This window comes from Macrosteles quadrilineatus, unplaced genomic scaffold (assembly GCF_028750875.1).
Source record: "Macrosteles quadrilineatus isolate MER2022 unplaced genomic scaffold, UCM_ALF_1.0 Scaffold_6__1_contigs__length_79288215, whole genome shotgun sequence".
NCBI lineage: Eukaryota > Metazoa > Arthropoda > Insecta > Hemiptera > Cicadellidae > Macrosteles > Macrosteles quadrilineatus.
The window spans coordinates 25721875-25741329 of record NW_026542599.1 but is presented as its reverse complement, the minus strand read 5'-3'; positions in this window follow the sequence as shown (position 1 = coordinate 25741329).

Genomic DNA, 19455 nt, shown 5'->3' with positions numbered 1-19455 from the left:
TAGTATATCTTGAGGTATATGTAAAAATTGTTTCAACATAAATATTATGATAAAATTAAATACTTAAAAGCAGTACTATTTTGTTGTAAGTTTAAAAATTATAGTGACAACTTTAAGTGTTAAAATTATTTAAACTCTGAGGATGCATATGTAATTGAAAACACAGTTATTAAGATATAAGCGTTTATTCTATAAACACATTATGGTGTTAGTGCTTGTATATACGTACATTAGGGGAATTCCCATGCATACCAGTACATTTTATACTATAAATTCTTGAGTTTGTGAAAAACTGTAGATCTTCATCAGTGAGGAGGGACGTGAATCTCGATGGTAGAAAGGTGATTCTTTCCTCCCCAGAAGATGTGGTCACTTCCAAGACAATAACTGTAGTCCCGAACCGTGTGCTGACTCTCTTTGCCCCTTTGATCCTGGCCGGCTCCTTAAGGTCTTTAACAGGAATCTTCAATGGGGATGAAAGCACCTCACATGACTCTAGTCTGGCAGAAAGATCCATCTAAAATCATACAGTTAAATTAGTAGGGTGAGTATAGACCTGAAAATTTGACAAGGCAAAAAAAAAAGGTTAGAATTTCACCATAAACTATAGGTCTTTTAGTTGTGTCTGAGGAATAAGCTCACATAATAAGTCCATAAGATTGTGTTACTCATCTCTAATGGCTTAATAAAGTGTTATCACCATAGCATATTATCATATGTAAGGGGTAGGGATGGTTTGAGATATTCAAAAGTAATAGTTTTATGGAGTAACAGACAATGTATGAAAAAGAATATTGCTTTGTTTCAACACTCACATCAAAGTATTAAATATTTCAACACTAATATTGGTAAACTGTTTTGGTAAGGACGTGTTTAATGCAAAACATCTAATAAAGTTTAATTTGTATATATGAATTAATCTTTATTTTATTTATAAATTATTAACAAATATTTGTTTGAACAAAATTTGAATTTTTTAATAATAAGATGTAAAAATAATGATCTGAAAGCTAGATCAAGAGGTAATATATATCCCAGGCTTTCTTGAAATAATAAACTGAATTTAGCAACAAAAGCTTATATTAGAATCAGGTTTAAACTAATATACTCAATTTATAGATATTAACAGGCTAGTATGAAAACTAATATTTTTCTGCAACCAATATGGAAGTAACAAATATTAACATCTCTAGCGAAGGGGACTAAAATTATAGTAGTAATATTTACCTTGTAGTGATGATGAATGTAGAGAATATCTATTCAGCAGAAGCAATATCTCAGCAGATTGTACTGTTGAACAGCAAATATACCTTGTATATATACGGTTGGGAGAGGAAATGCTTGAGGTTACTGCCACATCCTTTTCCCCACTCCAGCTCCTATGCTACACTATCAGTTATAGCCTCACAAGATGCCTGATGCTAGAGAGTGTTTTGTCTGTCGGCGCTATGTATATTGTTGTATATTAATACAGATTTGGGATGATGGAATCTATGTTTGCTGCAGGTATGTATCTTTAAACTTAGCGTTGTTTTATGTAAGGTTTAATTATATATATTGTTTTAATGCTCTGCTTATGTGATTGATAGATGTGATATGCTTGGACCAGCAGAATTTGTGGCAGCACATTTTGGCCCGTATCAAGAGTTTGACATTGGATGCGAGCATGAGGCTGTGGAAGGTGGATAAATTGGTAAGTTATTAATTTTTAAAATATTACTTAGGTGACCCACGTTTCCACACCACCCATGAGGTAGGGGTCTCAGCGCGTTGATGTATATTTTACATGGGCATCATCCCCTGTAGGCCTACCCCACGGTCTAAACTAATCTTTTTTTTTACTTTTTATTTTTTATGATTTTTTTGGTGGCTCCAAGTTCTGCTATTCCTACAGGCTTAGAAACCGTTCCAAGGAGAAGCACAGGTTCTTCTAAATCTGGGCTTCTCAATTTACTAGGCTTGGGGGTCTGTATCTATCATAGGAAACCAGCGTTTTATGGTTTTTAGGCCAACCCATGCATCTACTCTAGGACTTACTATAGCTTAGCCCGGCCTTTTTGAGCAGGTGACAGTACACTAAACCGTTCCAAGGAGTAGCACAGGTTCTTCTAAATCTGAGCTACTTAATTTACTAGGTTTTGTGCCTATCATAGGAAACCAGTGTTCTACGGCTTATTAGGCCAACCTATACATCCGCTCTAGGACTTACAACGGCTTAGCTCGGCCTTTTTTGAGTAGGTGACAGTATACAGACACTAAACTTTAAGCCTAGAGTAACTCTTTTGCGTAGTACTCAGCAGAACGTAGAGCACAGTTACTGTTATATATATTTTTATGATAAAAGCAAACTATATTACCACTACTATTGTTATCTATATACATATCATCTTCAATTTCAATTACACTATCATGCAATTCTCTGAGGAATTGAGCTTTCTCAAGACCTTTTGTATGTAAGGCTGTGAAGGGTTTACATAAATCTTTAATAAAGTCCAAATCATAAGGTATGTCCCCATCATACCAATTTAGGTGATGGAAACGTTTAGTTAACCATCTTGCTGTACGTTTCATTTTACTATTAAGAAAATTGAAGCTATAAGGGTTTTGAAAAATTAAATGTGTTCTATATGATTTAGCGACAATAGCAAACTCTTTTACAATAAAACAATTATCGTTATCTTTAAACCCTTGAAACTCTACTACAGCTTCCATAGTGAGGTTTCACCATACAAACGGTCAAAATATGGGTCGGGGAGTTTATGTGATAAATCCTCTGCGTCTGATAAAAGTTTCTCGATACAAACTCTGATATCCTCCTCTAGATAGAATAGTTCCAAAAGTGAACGGTTTATCATAGGTATATTTTTTATCAGTAGATGCCACTCATTTAGGTTTAGAGTCAAAGAGTGTTCTCCATCAGAGATACATGCATACTGATGTCCAAAGATACTTGTTACTTTAATCGAGGCCTTAGTATCAAGTTTAATAATGTATTGACTTTTACTTAATAAAGCGATAGTTATTTCATTAAACCTGTCACAGAGTTGACAGAAAGAGTCATAGGACCAAAATACAAAACCTTTTCTCCCTTTAAATAAAACCCCGAGACTATTATCTCTGTTTTTAAAGATCCCGGTGATCAGACACTTGGTTAGGTCAAAATCTAGAAAGTAGACTGACTTTAAAAATATTCCGGTTATTACATTTATAGGTTCTTTTTCTCTAAGGATGAGTATATGCTCTGTAACTACGTCCTCACCTTGTGAACTCATCTTGCCTACTGACTCTAAATCACCCCGTTTTATCCTGAAATTGCACCCTACCTTCTTCTTCTTCTTCTCCATCCTCAGAAGAGGAAGAGGAAGTATCTTCGTATTCTTTACGCCATTTAGCTATAATACGGGAGGCCCCTAAAGGTACTTGAAAAACACATGTTTCCGTATGATATTTATAACAGTCTATAAAATGTGATTTTATCAATAGATTGTCTTTTGTATAGAACTCAAGTTTAACCCATCCGTATGCGCTCCCCATCTTGTTAGTATGAAGACTAGTTAGAGACTGACAAGTAAACCTGTTATGCGGAGACTTTTCTCACATCACCGGTTATAGGTGTATATGTTATATGACAGTCGTGTATAATAAGGCAATATCCCCATGTAGAAGCGGGAACATTTTCTCTAAATTCAATTTCCAATCTAACATCCACAGGTCCTGTTTTAATTGTATCGTCTTGTTTTGAACAATCAATAACGTATAGTGGACATTTCTCCTTAAATTCTTTAAAGTCCAAAATAGGTGAGCTAGTTGTATTGTTGTAATAGGCTCTTTGAAAGTTTGTGTACATATCATACAATAGACATTCATTACCCCGAAGGTTATCGTATGGATAGAAATTTGAATTCAAATACAGTTTAATTTCGTTTAGGTTACAGGAATCAAACTGTGACATGTTTTTAGTTACGTCACCTTTTCGCCCTGTCTGTAGTCCAAAGATGACAAATCTAGGTTTTTCTGTCTGGTTAGTTGTGCGAATCTGCCAAGAAAGATTAGTAGTAGCTGGTAAATTAGGAAATTCGTGAATCTCCCATGAACGGAACGGAACATGAATTACCGGGTCCTTTTCAATATACCTATATAGTTTTAATTTTTCCGTATCATTAACTGTAATATGAGGCATACGCCAATATATTTTAGTAAGATCCACCTTAACTGTACCGGGTGAAGCTAAACATACAGCGTTAATGTCTGTAGCCGACCGCAACAGCACTAATTCCTGTTTAATGTTTATTAAAACTTTTCTATAGTCTTCGGCAATGCCCAGTAGTAGACGTAAAGGAATGGAATATACAAACTCGGTAACTTTTTCAGTATTACTAGGCCCTAGCCAGCAGCTATTTTTAAGGGGATTTATTTCCTCCTGACGTATTGAAAGGATATTCTTTAAAGTTGTAGTGAGGCCCACATTACGTGTTCTGTCAATTTCTTTTCCACATATCTCATATCTGATTTCCTCAAAGAGGAAAGCCATTGCGTTATTTATTAACTGGACATCTTGTTCTGTACCATCTGCTGTTTTCTTTGCTGATACTTTCCCATGTATTATGATATAACTCTCAAACGGTAGAGTAATAACATCTTGCTGTAAAATTGGAATCCGTATTTCATCGTTATTGTTTAGAGTAGTTGAAGTGTATGGTTGATATGTATGGTATTCAATACCGGTAATAGTGTCATCATACAAGGCTTCATTTTCGATTGCTAGTAGAGCCATTTTGAAATACTTTAAAGCCAAGAGAGCGCAGCAAGTTTATATTCTTATTAGTTAACCCTCCGGGTGTTCTGGTAGTAATGCGTTTTGAAACTACAGGTCCCTGATTATATATGATAAGACCCATTGGTACGTCTTAGATGTAAACGTACTGATATTCTCTCTCCACGAAAGTTTACCAAGTTTCCGTCTTGATCTCTTAACGAAACTGTTAAGCTGTTTATCCTTTGAGCGATGACGGGCAAGTAAATTACATTCTTTGGGATCTCAATGATTTTATACCCTGGTGGCTCAGCTGGATAGAACTCGTGTATTACATGAGATTCGATGCCATCAATAAACGAGCCACGTGTTATGTTACATTCCACTCTGATTGAATTAACTCTGATAATATCGACAGGTAGTTCGGAAACGTGTGTTTTATCCGCCTCGTATACTCTATTATTAAAACCTAATGTCTTACCTATTGTACCGGGTTTACTGAAATCTATACTTTCCTGACAAGTCAGCTCGGTTTTAAGTGTATTATTATTAGCTTTTAATGTAAACTTGTACTCTTTAGATAGCTGGGACTTTATATATTTTTCTATATCTTCAATCTCGTATGAACCCTCGGGTATAGTGACAAGACCATTATTACCATAGTGAAACTTGTTATTTATATTATTTTCAATATTTGGTATAGAATTGTATGTAGATAGTTCGATTAACCCTAGCTCCCACTCCCCATTACTAACATCAATAGGTGTTGATAACTCGTGTGTAAAAATGCTACTTGTACCCGTGAGGCTAAACATTTTTAGTTAGAAACTTTAAACACAAGTGTCCACATATGACTGAGTCAAAACTCTGTTCTCTCACATAATTATAGTAAACCTCACAGCCCCCAAAATATCTCATTAGCTCAGGTGGGGGCCTGAGATTGCCAAAACTGTCAAAGTAATAAATTATATTGTTTATCTTTTTATAACATACCCAGTGGGTACCGACCCCTGATATACTGTCCAAATTCACTATAGCCGATTCATACACTTTAGGCTTTTTTGGTAAACTATCCCTCATATATACGCCTCTAAAGTTTGGTACCTTAAGTAATTTTGCATACTTTATCAAGTCATAGTTTGTTAGAGGTTTTATCGGTATTGACAAGCTTTTTTTTTCTTTGTAACTCTGCGTTTTACTTTCCTTTTGCCGGCACCTTCTCTTTTATACGGTCTAAGATACAGACCCTTACCCTTCTTTTTAGGGGTACATCTTTTCTTTTTCCGCCCCCCTCCAAAAGCTGTTTTAGTCTTCATTATATTTGTCACAGCCCACGCTGCAGCTTTCTCACCTATACTAGAGTCTGATGCTTTTACACGCTGCCAAGCACTATCAATCAGCTGTCGGTCTGCGTTTAGCCGGTTCGCGTTATCTTTGTATTTTGAATAGGCAATATCGTGTACCTTACACGCCTCGTCTAATTTGTTTATTCCTTTATCTCCCTTCGCTAACCTTTCCTTTAATTTTGTGCCAGGTCCACAATAATTATACCTTTTACTACTAAAAGGATTAATACCCGCTGGTAAATGTAATTCAATAGGTAGCTTATCAATGACTTTATTTATAGCTGATGCGATAAACCCACTTCCTCTTTTGGGAGTCTGTTTCTTTCTGATTGTCTTTTTCATTACTGCAGGTATTTAAGCACCTCGTACAGTCTGGTGAGTAACGTCTCACGTATACAGGTAATTTCCAAAATATCAAACGCACTTTTTACTGAGCCCGTAATAGTACCGGTAAACTCGTTGTATTCCAACACCGAACTGTCAGTTAAAAAGTATATTCTACCGTTTATATACCGGAAAGCCCCATTAACACTATTAGGAACCCCAGCTAAGTAGGAGCCTATAAGACCTAAATGAGAAGCTCTATATGAACACTCATCCAGTGAGTAAATAGACCAATCGTCTACCAATAAATATGTTTTACCTGTGTTACCGGCTAATACAGCATTTACTTTAATTACAGGTCTTGCAATTATACTACTAACACTATGTTTAACATTTAACATCATTGATGGATATTGAAATAGATAAACATCATTCCCGCTAAATAAAGCGATTTGACCACTTGGTCTTTGGTAAATGGCCGATACCTCTTTAAAATCATAGGGTAGAAACCCTAACCAGTCTGTAATCTTTATACTAGTATTGTATTGTTCAGGTGTTCTTTCAGAGGGGTCAAGACTCAGTACCCATACACGATCTAGTAGGAATGCAAATATTTTCTTATTCACAATTAAATATGTAGATATGTTTCTTTTTAACTCACAAATATTAACATTTTCAAAGTTATTAGGTTTTTCTGTAGTAGATGTTGTTGGTTTACTGGTTGTTGTTGTGGATGTTGTTGTTGGTTTAGTAGTTGTTGTAGTAGTTGATGGTTTACTAGTTGTTATGGATATAGTTGTAGGATTACTAGTTGTTGTAAATATAGTTGTGGAGGTAGTTAGTTTACTAGCTGTTGTTTGAATAGGACGTCTACCGTATAAAAACTGAATAGCTAATATATCATCTTTACCCAATTCAAAATCGTTTAGATCTACAATTCCTTGAGGATGTCTCATAAAAGGGTACATAATTGATTCATTATCAAAAGAGTGATCTATCCCTAACGCATGTCCAATCTCGTGTACTAATGTCAGAAAGAACGAAATGTTTCCATAACGTGGTAAGTCCATAGTATAATCCCAATTCTCCTCAGAGTCAAAATGAATATCGGTTGAATTATATCCAGCTTGAGGTGTATAAGCATGAGCTAATACTAGACCAGGTCCGTCAAAATCATAATAACAAACATCTTTTCTAGAATATAACATATGTTTTCTTTGTACCGAAAATGAAATAAATATTGTAGGGTTATGAAATGACCTTCTAAAGGTAATGTTTGCATGCTTTTCCCATACACGGAATGCTTTTTCAATAATAATACTATGTAGATGAGATATATTATATCCATACCAAGTAATTACTGTTGTATTCCATTTACGGTTAGGTATAACTGAAAATGGTAGTGGATTATCTTTATTCCCACATCGAGGTTGGTCTAATAATTCCAATGTAGCATTATCTAAAGCACCGGTTACTTCCAAGTTAAATGTTTCTTGAAACTGTTTTACAGCATCGGTTATATCATCAGTTAGAGCAGAATCAGCTATATAGCCATACTTCTCTAAATATTCTAATGTTTTATTACCAAACACAGTGTGTACGAGCAATAGAAACACAAGAACCGACATGGTCAAAGATTCAAGCTTTAATGGTCAAAAGTACACTTTTTATCCATCATAAACAGATTATAGTTAGTTATGGCAGTAGTACCAACTGTTGTATAGCTAATATATCATCTTTATTCAATTCAAACTCGTTTAAATCTATCTACTTCGTCTCCATCAGAGGATGTTGGTTCTATTTCTTCATTAGGGACTTTAAATAGTTCCCCCCAATTTAAATAATCATTTTCCCCAGCAATAGGTAGATTAGCAGACCTTCCCGTGTGTCTTTTATGGATATAGTTAAATAAAATCACACCAAATTTTTTCAATTCTTTATCATGATGATCTTTGTTTTGTGTTATTAAACCGTGATGGTGCGATATTTTTTCATTGATGGTATTAATATCAGATTGAAGTTTAGCCAAATGTGTAGATACCGGTATAAATATTTCGTTTGTACTTTTTTCCAAATATCCTTTTGTTACAACATCGTCTTTATCCATAGGCTCAGCTAGATGTGTTATTTGTTTTCCCTGTGCATCATAATGAGAGTCCTTAAGTGTTAGGCAAAGTCGTTTTACAGTCTGGTAGTTTATTCCGTCGTTGTTTTCAACAGGATTACCAACATTTATTAATCTTTTACTTCTAAGATTATAGCTGTGTTTATCACTGGGTATAATTCTTTTATCAACATATTCTTTTGAAGCCGCATCATTACTGTTTTTAGGTTTACCAATATTAGTCAGGATTTTGCTCTGTAGATCATAGTTTCCCTCAGGTGTAAAAATAAATCCATCACCCTTTGGTCCTTTAACAGGACCTTTACCCGATTTACTACTACGTCCAAACTTATCAATGGTCATTATATTAATGATTTAAACCTAGAGTTTCCACCACCTCTTATATACCCGGCTTCCCGTAGCTCTTCTATAATACTAATGATCTCATTGGAATGTACTCTGTTTCCAGTCTCTGTAGACATGATTATATGTCCAAGTCTGTTTACAAGCTCATTTACATCATCCCAATAGATAATGTCTCGGGATTGTATATTTTTCCATAATAAGCCTCTCCCTTGTGCAGACATTAATGGTCGGATAATTTTAAGATATTTATGACCTTTGCTTGATTTAACCTGACCTGTAGGTTGATAATTCTCCCTATGTGCATTTGTAGCATACAATATACTTTTATAGGTTTTTAAATCGTTTTGCGTGTAAGTACCTTTATCGGGCAAATGCTTAAATAATAGTTCATAGAGACCTTCAGACGCTCCATAGTTAACACCACCGATACGTATATTGCCTATATGGTCAAAGTCCAAGTTCTCACTGCCAACCATTAACTTACTACCGTCTTCGTAACGTGGACCATATGTGTAGTCTATCACCTTTTTATTTCCACCCATATCCTTGATAAACCATGTCATATATTGTTGTGTCAGTGGATTGTCAAAGTATTCCTCAATAAACTGAGTAGTAGAGGCTAAATTAGTTGGTGTTGAGACAAGTTCAGTAAATTCTGATTCCTTAGGCCTTATAGGGGTGGCTGGTGGTTCAACTACCCTTATAGGGGTGGATGAAGCTGGTGGTTCAGATACTATCTCATTTTCCGAATCTGTTGTTTCATAGTCCATAGGCTCTTCCTTAACTTCACTTTTGATTAGCGGTACTGGTGGGGTAGCTTTTCTCAATTCCTGTATAATAGGTCTGTACTGTTTTTCCAGCTGTAAATCTGTATCCTCCGTACCCTCTTTAAACATTTTGTACTTGCGTTTAATAGCTTTTCTAAGCTCAATAAGTCGAGCAGTTAGCTGTTGTTTATCCTTGGAACTCATATTTGCAAATGAAGTATGTCAGCATGCATGTGTAGTTTTATGGGGTTTCAACTTGCCTAAAAAACACTGCACGCCTTTTATTCTTTTTTAAATACCATATAATATCTAACAGAGTTACTTCTGTACTCAAGTCTAGGCCTTGGTAATATTGTCTTACTTTAGCATCAAATCTTGGTATTTGGTATTTACCGGTAAAACTTTTAAATACAAATGTTCGTTTCCAACCATCTCTCCACTGAGGTATTTCAGCTACTGTATATTTGTCACTTTCAATCGTCTTTTCCATATATTTTTTAAGTAACTCAATTGGTCTTTGTTCGCGTACATGGTCTAGTAGAAACGAGTTTAATAGCCAAAATTCACTAGGGTTAGATCCGGTAAATGCTCTCCACTGATCAAATAGCACATGGTTTGTAACACTATATACACCATTATTAAAAGAGATGCCAAACTTCTCACAATATTTAGGTACTGTCGGTAGTGCAACTTTAAGAAACTCGGTAGTATAAGATCCCTGACAGAGGTTGTTTACACCTCCAAAGGGTTTGTTTCTATAACCTTTAGGCAACCCATCAGGAACTTTAGCATAGTTTACATTGTAACTTATGTCAATATGACATTTTAGATCCAAAATACGTTTATATAATTTAAAAGGTGATGTTATAGGGATAGTTCTTTCGGTTAATAGTACACACCGGGTGGCATAGGGTATCTTACAACCATACTCTAACATTTTATTACATATCTGTGTAAAGTTTACACTGCCATGAAGGTTGCGCAATGGTAAGGCTTTACCAAATACATCCGGAAACGGTCGAAATCTCGATATTAAATTTTGTGGGTCCCTAACTGTGCAATTAGCCATATCTTCGTGATATATTACAAATTCTAAAGGAACAGCCCTCTCTTGGCATCTAAACAAAAAATTTAACCATGTATCTCTATTGTATGTTCGTTCACTTGACGATATCATTAATAACACCACAGGAGGTGTCATAGCAGAGCTTTTAGGTTTCTTATGTCTCCAACATCTCTTGTTAAACATATAGCCATGTGGGGGTTTTCTACTGCAGTAGTTACCACAGAATCTCTTCTTATCCTTATAGTAGTATGCACAAAGGTTTGATTTTACATTATGTAGCTTTGTATCATAACCTCTAAGGTCATTATAATGGTATATCCGAACCATTACAACTCTGTTACAAAACTGTCAAGTCCCACTCTATATCTGCCTTTATTAAGGTCTGATGTTTTATCAATAACCAGGAAGCCAAAGTTATCTTTCCATGAAACTGCACAAATCTCTTTTAACTTATCAAAAGACATATCAGTTGTCACATGATCATTATATACATGTCTCAGGTTCCTTTCATCCTGTTTAAATAGTATGAGAAAATTACAGTTGTCTCTGATTAACTGTTTTGGAATACTACTGTATGTCTGTCCCAAGTAGAATATATCTAAATTTTTATGTCTCCCCATAGCAAAGTAACTTCTAATCATATTATGTTTCTCACAACTTATATCATCAAATATAATTATAGAGTTTTTCTTTGTATCTTTAGGATTTATAACTAATGTATTATCATCAAATTCGTGATACCCTATTTCTTCAGGCAACACTTGTTTAAGTAACTTGTATTTATCTTGATATAAAGACTTTGAGAAAACGTAAATATTTTCAAATCTTAAACCGTTTGAATCAAAAATCATATTAAACAGTATGTTGGTTTTACCACAGGAACTAGGTCCACAGATAATAGACCGGATAGAACATGGTAATAATTGACCATTTTTATAATTCTTATCTGACCCCATGCCACTAAAGATATCAAAGTTTGTGACGGGAAACTGTACATCCTGTTGCACTAACCTCATCGTTACCAATTGCACAGATTTAAGCGGATGTGTGTTTTTATACTTTAGATAACAACTACTAGGTCTTTGGTGGTTTTTTACTTAACTACATCCTTGATATTTATCCAGCTATTGTGTGTTTCATCAAAACCTTTCCACTTGACAAATAATTTAGAACCCTTACGTTGTAAAACCTTCTCAACCAAAAACACATTACTCATTTTAGCCTTACTAATTTCCTCGGCATAAAAGCCACCTTTAAGGATTTCCCCTGTTGAGTCTTGTAATATATATGTAACAGGCCTTGTAGGTTTAATTGCATACACTTTGAAGATTTCATTAGTCCAGTTAGGTAGATATCCCTTTTTAAATGTCCTTCTAGCTTTACTGATTCTAACATTATCTCCTAATTGAAATTTAATTTTACCTTTAGGGTTTTTTAGTTTGTTTAGCCTTTTTAGTATCATCCTAACATGTTTTTGTTTAACATCTTTAGGCTTCATACCAATAGTCCTATGTTTACTATTGTTATACGACTTTACAATATTTGGCAAAATACTTAACCACTCGTAACTTCCACGAGCAGTAAATAACTTATACATTTTATTCTTAAGAGATTTATTATATCTCTCACATATTGACGCCTTCATTTCTGAGAATGTATGGTAATGATTTATGTTATACTCTTTCATCAGCCTATTAATATGAATATTAAAAAATTCTTTTCCTTGATCAGTTTGAAAATTTTTCATTTTATATTTAGCTAGTATAGGTTCAAGTGCTTTAGCAACTACAGGACCTGACTTGTCCTTTAAAGGTATAGCAAAACCTAACTTGGAAAAACAGTTGATGATTGTCATAATATAGCGGTACCCCTTGTTTAACTTTGCATATGGCTGCATTTCTACTATATCAGCCTGGTACAAGTCATTTATTCCCTTAAGAGTTACATTACGTCTGGTATAGTTTTTCCTAGCGGGTTTGTGTAGTTCTTCTGCTATGCCTTCCATAGTGGAAATGATGTATTCTTACACCTCTTTTAGCTTTATATTGGATAGAGTTTTAAACTATCCCCTCATTAAGTGAGGCCTGGTTAAGCATTTATAGCCCTAACAGTGTTAGGTTTCAAGAGGTTAAATTAGCAGGTTAGATTACTAACTTAAGAAAAAAATCAGCTTTCAATATATATTGTTCTATTGATTCATTAAAGTTACTATAAGTTAAGTAATTCAATAAAATAATACTTTAGAGAGGAAACCACACTCAAATATAAGCCTAACAGACCTCAGATATAAGATATACTTCAATACTCATCAAATGTAATGGTGAAAAATATATACAGTACTCATATTTTAATACATTAGTATAATATGTTTTAGTAACAAATAATATGATCAGTGTTTTAATATAATTTGTTAAAGTAAAACATTAAGTAAATTCCCTATGTCAATTAGTTAGTTTCATACAAATAATATTCCATAATCAGAAAGATAACTCTTTGGTAAATATCTTTGATTAAATAAGGTTATCTTTACTATAGAATCGTTTTTACCTGACTTTTTATTTTATTCAATAAAATAGCTCAAAATATATTTCATTGATACTTAGTGGTAAATTAATAAACTTGTTCAACTTGAAGTTATAAAGTTATAAAAAAGTGAGGTTATATCAATTTGGCAATACAACTGACAGAAAAGCAAATGGCGACCTACACAATACATAAAGTGAGGCTATGTTATAGCTTCAATACAGTCTTAATAAGGAGGGTCATAGCTAATTAATTTAGTATAAACATTAGTCTCCCTGGTACAATTCAAACTTATAACCCTAGGTTCAAACAGTTTACCGTACTAAACCATAGTTAGCTAATTATGTTTATTGTCTGTTTCAGATGGCTGCCTCTCTCCTCCTCTACTAACGTTAAGTATTAAGTTATAGGATTATGTACATAATATAAATAGAAATAATATAAGTTTGTATATATATATATAAATTCATATTTAGCTTTCACAGTTGTTTTCATTATTCTTTCAACTAAATATCCAACAAGTTTTAAAATTACATAATCTAATAGGGGGAGGCAATGGAAAAATTGGCGGGAAAGCATATAAGACAGAAGTGAGGTTATGTTACAAGAGCACCTAACCTGTAGTTGGCTAGACACTAGTGCTGTAACCTAGTAGAGAATTTGTAAACTAATACCTCAACTTAGAGTAACATACTGTTAGTAATAAATTATTAAGTAAAAAGTGAGGTTATGTTACAAAATCATATAATCAGTAGTTGGTAGCACTAGTACTGCTACCTAGTAGAGAATTTGTAAACTAATATCATCAACACTTAGTAATCTGTTATGATGAATCTTATATTAAGTTAATCATTATTATAATTATACCATCAACACTAGTACTCTAGTATAATAGACCTGTTTCACTTGTGGTTACATACATAAATTCATATAACCCGCTAAGGATCAAACCTATGAACCTCTCACTATACAAAAAACAACCTAAGTAACTCATTTAGCATAGATTAGATGTAAGTTTGACATATGATATTTAATAGCCATTTTTTATAATCAATGGTAAAGTTTAGCCCTCTTTCAACCACTTTTTAACATCAGATACAATTATCATTTGTTTCATCTATAGCATATATAGAATAACCTCCAATGATATATTAGTTAGCATTAAACCTCTAGTATAGGCTAGATTTGAACCCACAGACCTCCAACCAATACTTACACACCCTGTATATGTAGGTTACAGAGATACACATATACAAATTATAATATCAACATAGCCTCCAATATTACTACACATTTAACATTCTTTCATGATCAACGGTAAAATTCCACTTAAGCCCTCTTTCAGCTGATTTATATTTATTATACACTATAAAATAACCTCCAACATTTACCAATTATGATCAACGGTAAAGCTCCGCTTAAACATTATACACTATATAAAGTGTTTTTTATAAAACCTACTGAGATAGGATTGAACCCGATAACCAGAAATAACATGTTTTATGGTTGGTTAGAGTTGAACCCGTGAACCTTACCAGAAGTGATAGGTTAAGATCAAACCCATAGACCTACAAATAATAGGTTAAAATTGAACCCATAAACCTCTAATAACATGTTTTGTGATTGGTTAGATTCGAACCCGTGAACCTCCAACCAATATTAACACACCCTGTATATGTAAGTTACAGAGATACACATGTATAATATCAACATAACATGCTCAACGGTAAAGTTTAAGCACTATACACTATATAAAATAACCTCCAACATTTACCATTATGATCAACAGTAAGGTTTAAGCATTATACACTATATAATGTGTTTTTTTCCAGACCTACTAGGATAGGATTGAACCCATAGACCTCAGTTACCATTAGTTAGATTCGAACCCGTGAACCATATTAAAATCAAACCTCCAATACACACCCTATATATATAAGATACAAGGTGTCATTTACCGATATAAAACTCCATACCCATAACATTGCTGTAGCTCAACCAGCTAACGCATACAACTACCAACAAAAAGACCGGGGTTCGAAACCCGGTCAGGCCAACACTTTTTATCCATTATTTAATATTTAATACAAACACCTACTGACGTCACGTGGTCAGCTGTGGTCAACTAATCAGCTGAGAGTACACCTAGATCATCTCAAGGTCAAATTTCTGCTAGATCGCTGCCATGACTACTCATATTATACAGTTTGAATATACTTTAAGTTTCAAAAGTTACTTTACTCAACTAATTTAATCACAAAGGAAGTTGAAATTGGGAGTGAACTCACAATTTAATCAAACAAAGTTTTAATTTGTTTCTCAGCTTGATATAGTTCACTCGATCTGTATAATTTACCTGTTGCTGACACCGATGACTCAAATCTGTTCTGGTGCTGAGACGATGTAAATACCACAAAGTTGAATTTCCCTGAGAATAAAACAAAGGACAATTTCTGTTTAATCAACCATTACGTTTTCCAGATTAAAATCCCTTAATAATCTACAAATCGGTATAGGGTAAGGTTTTTTAGTTTAGGTTAGGTCAGATGGAAGGCATAACCTAAACCTTAAATTGTCTATTTTTACATGCGTATTGTTGTGTGTATAGTGGTTGTGAATCAACGGAAAATGTCTCAAATAAGAGAATTAATTTGATTAGTTACATTGATTATGGATGCTAAAATGTACCAACACAATTGACCATGAAAATCCAAGCAAAATCAACCACATGTCATTGTTATAAAGATGACCTGAATGAACATCAAATTAATTCAAACTTTAATTTCCTGTAGCCAATAAATCGAGAGCAAATACAAAATTCAGATAAACAATAATTGGAGGGCTCATTACAACCGCACATTGTTATTACTTTGTTATTATAGTTACAAACAAAAATATAGTTATTATAGTTATAGTCCAGTCAATGAAAGATCCAAAAGTAGGTGTAGAGTGCGTGAGCAGGTAACTAAGCGATTCCTTCAGAAACTTGTTCAGGGGGCTTAGGGTGTTAACATACCAAAAGTCCTGACTCCTAGGTGGTGAGCCAGGGGGTGGAGGGGGGAAAAAGGGGGGGGGAAAGGTACGCATTTTGGGTTTTTTGATTATATCTCGAAAACTATCAACTTTTTGTATACTATAGTAAATTATAAAATTGAAGAAGATTAAATTTTCTACAAGAAAAGTATATAATGTGTTTATTTTGGTTCAACAGATTACGAGTTATAACTTATTTAATTGATATCTTATTAAAATACTCCTTCCATAAGAAATACATGTAAATTAATATGCGAAATGGGGCGAATCCTATCCGCCCAAAGGAAATATAACTGATATTCTGGAAATATTGACAAAATTTCCAGTAATTTGACACTTTAATCATGAAATTTTGTCAAAAATTAAAGCGAGGGTGAGCGTTTAAAAATGGGATGATTTAAGGTTTTTTTTATATTTCCAATAAAAAAACACCAAAACTCGAAATTTTTTTACCTCGCCCTCGCCTTAATTTTGGATCAATTTTAATGATTAAAGTGTCAAATTACTGGAAATTTTGTCAAGATTTCCAGAATATCATTTATTTTTCATTTGGGCGGATAGGATTCGCCCCATTTCGCATACTCATTTACATGTATTTCTTATGGAAGAAGATTTTAATAAGATATCAATTAAATAAGTTATAACTCGTAATCTGTTGAACCAAAATAAACACATTATATACTTTTCTTGTAGAAAATTTAATCTTCTTCAATTTTATAATTTACTATAGTATACAAAAAGTTGATAGTTTTCGAGATATAATCAAAAAACCCAAAATGCGTACCTTTTTCCCCCCCTTTTTCCCCCCTCCACCCCCTGGCTCACCACCTAGGAGTCAGGACTTTTGGTATGTTAACACCCTAAGCCCCCTGAACAAGTTTCTGAAGGAATCGCTTAGTTACCTGCTCACGCACTCTACACCTCATTCCTTGACTGGACTATTAGTAACAAAAAGGTTTATAGTACTTCTGGACTTGAAAGGTATGTGTAATCATGTGGTAGTTATTTTCTGTTTTATCATTGACTATTTTTATCCTATCCCTCTACTTATCAGATATTGCCCCAGCTGGCTTAGGTGGGATAATATAGACTTTTTAGTATTGCTTCTTTAATTCAATTTTTAAATAATTGCTTACCTGCCGAGAAGTCTTTTGGCTGCGGTAGCACAAGTAAACAATCTTGAATACGATTGTGGCAATTTCTACTGTAGTAGTAAGATAAGGGATTAGCCAGTTGTGGAAAAGACCTTCAACAAGTAATGTCCAAATGGTCAGGTAAAGAAACAGAACAAACTGTGTAAAACAGTCAAACATTCCGAGGAATATATCCAATCCGAAACAAGCAGAAATCTCATCAACAAAGTCAGTTATGTTGTTGTGAGCGATTGCTAAGTTGCGTATGTAAAGAAGAAAATTCTTGGATTTACAATCTTCGATAAATAATTGTCCAAGATCGTGATTGACTTGCTTATAAGCGTTTTCAGCAACTAAGGCCAAAGTCGCTACCAGATTTAGCATTACTATAGGTGCAAAATACGATAAGTAATAGCCGTAGTAGAACAAAGGGAATTCGCTGTGAGAGGCTGAATTTAACAGCAAGCGAATTACAACTAGAAGTAAAAAGCCGAAAATGGAGAATGTTGCTAAGGGCAAGCGAGAGTATGACGGGTTTTTGTGATTCAACAAATAGTAAGCAGAGTTTAAACATTTGGCGCTGTTTCTGCAGTTGATTATTGCAGAGAGTACGTTCAACAAGCCGACTGTAATGTGGATCATGAATATCCCGTAGATGACGCACTGGTTACCTCTCATACAGGTGACTTTGTACTCTATGGCGGTGTTGATGCAAAACATGAAGACATGATGTGTGGTCCAGAGAAGATGAACAAGTTGTAAGAAGGATAGAAACAGTCCTAAGTGAGATACTGAGAACGGTTTTTCTGAAAAAATATACCTTCAATGTAAAAAAATTACAAGAAACTATAATTTAAATGTAAATCTTAAATCACACTATTATAGGTAATTATTGAGTTGGTAAAAAAATGGAAATGTGTTTGTTATTTATTTAAATTTGTATTGTGTCTTTCTACACCAGTGGCATTTGCTAAAGTTTTTCGTTAGGGAAAAGTCCAAACCCTGGCCTTAGTACTGTTTAACATCAACCTGTTGTTTGGAGAGCATCATTAATTGATTGCCCAATAGTGTCCAGGTCTGGTTCAGTTGGAATCGAACCAGCGACCTTCAGATTTGAAGGTGAGCACTATAACCACTCAGCTACCCAGACAAGTTTTCATGTGCCATTTACTTTAAGATTTTGGTTTTGGTGGTATTTACAAATTCAATGGCACTATTTTTTACCTTGTGTATTTCCCCTACCTTTTCTAAATACAGTATTACTAATGTACTTCCTTCTGTGTTAAAAACGTTTTCATATAAGTCGTGTTAGTTGCTTATTTCCAATACATCAAGAGTAAGATAGAGATACAATCAGGCCTATTTTAGCTCAAATATATGAGTTTGGGATGCCTTGTGAAGTTTGGTTTCAGATGAGTTGTCTCTTAGCCATGACCTTTTTTCTAAACCAAATTACCAAGATTGGGTTTTCTTTTTCTATGTTTTCTATACTTATTTTTGTTAAAACTTACCTCGAGAATTGCTACAAAAATGTTTACATTTTGTCCCAGGACCAAAGTTGTAACAAAGAGGTAGCAAACCAAAAATCTTTCCGACATAAAATATTGGACCCATAAGAGCCATCCGACCTGGACGAATAGTCTTTGGAAACATCCTGTATAGTTTGAGAAATTATAATGGACATAAGCTTGATGTCGGTAAAGCAGGTGACTGAGCATTTTTTTTTTTTTTACTTAAATCCAACATAAATGTTATTTTTAGTTCAGAATGTCTAGTGTAATTTTCAGTAAAGAGTGATGGCTATTCAAGTCATCCATGATGTTGTTTATATTATCGAGGAGGGATTAAAAACAACTAAAAGCTATAAGTTTGGACATTTCAGTTTAATAACTTTTCAAAGTCATCCTCTTTAACAAAATAATAAACATCTTTCAAATGACAACTGCAGTAGGTAATCATTAAAGTTTACTTGATTAGGAATCTCTACAAAATATTTTACCAATCTATATTTTCTGGTTGTTTTTACTTTTATAGAAACTA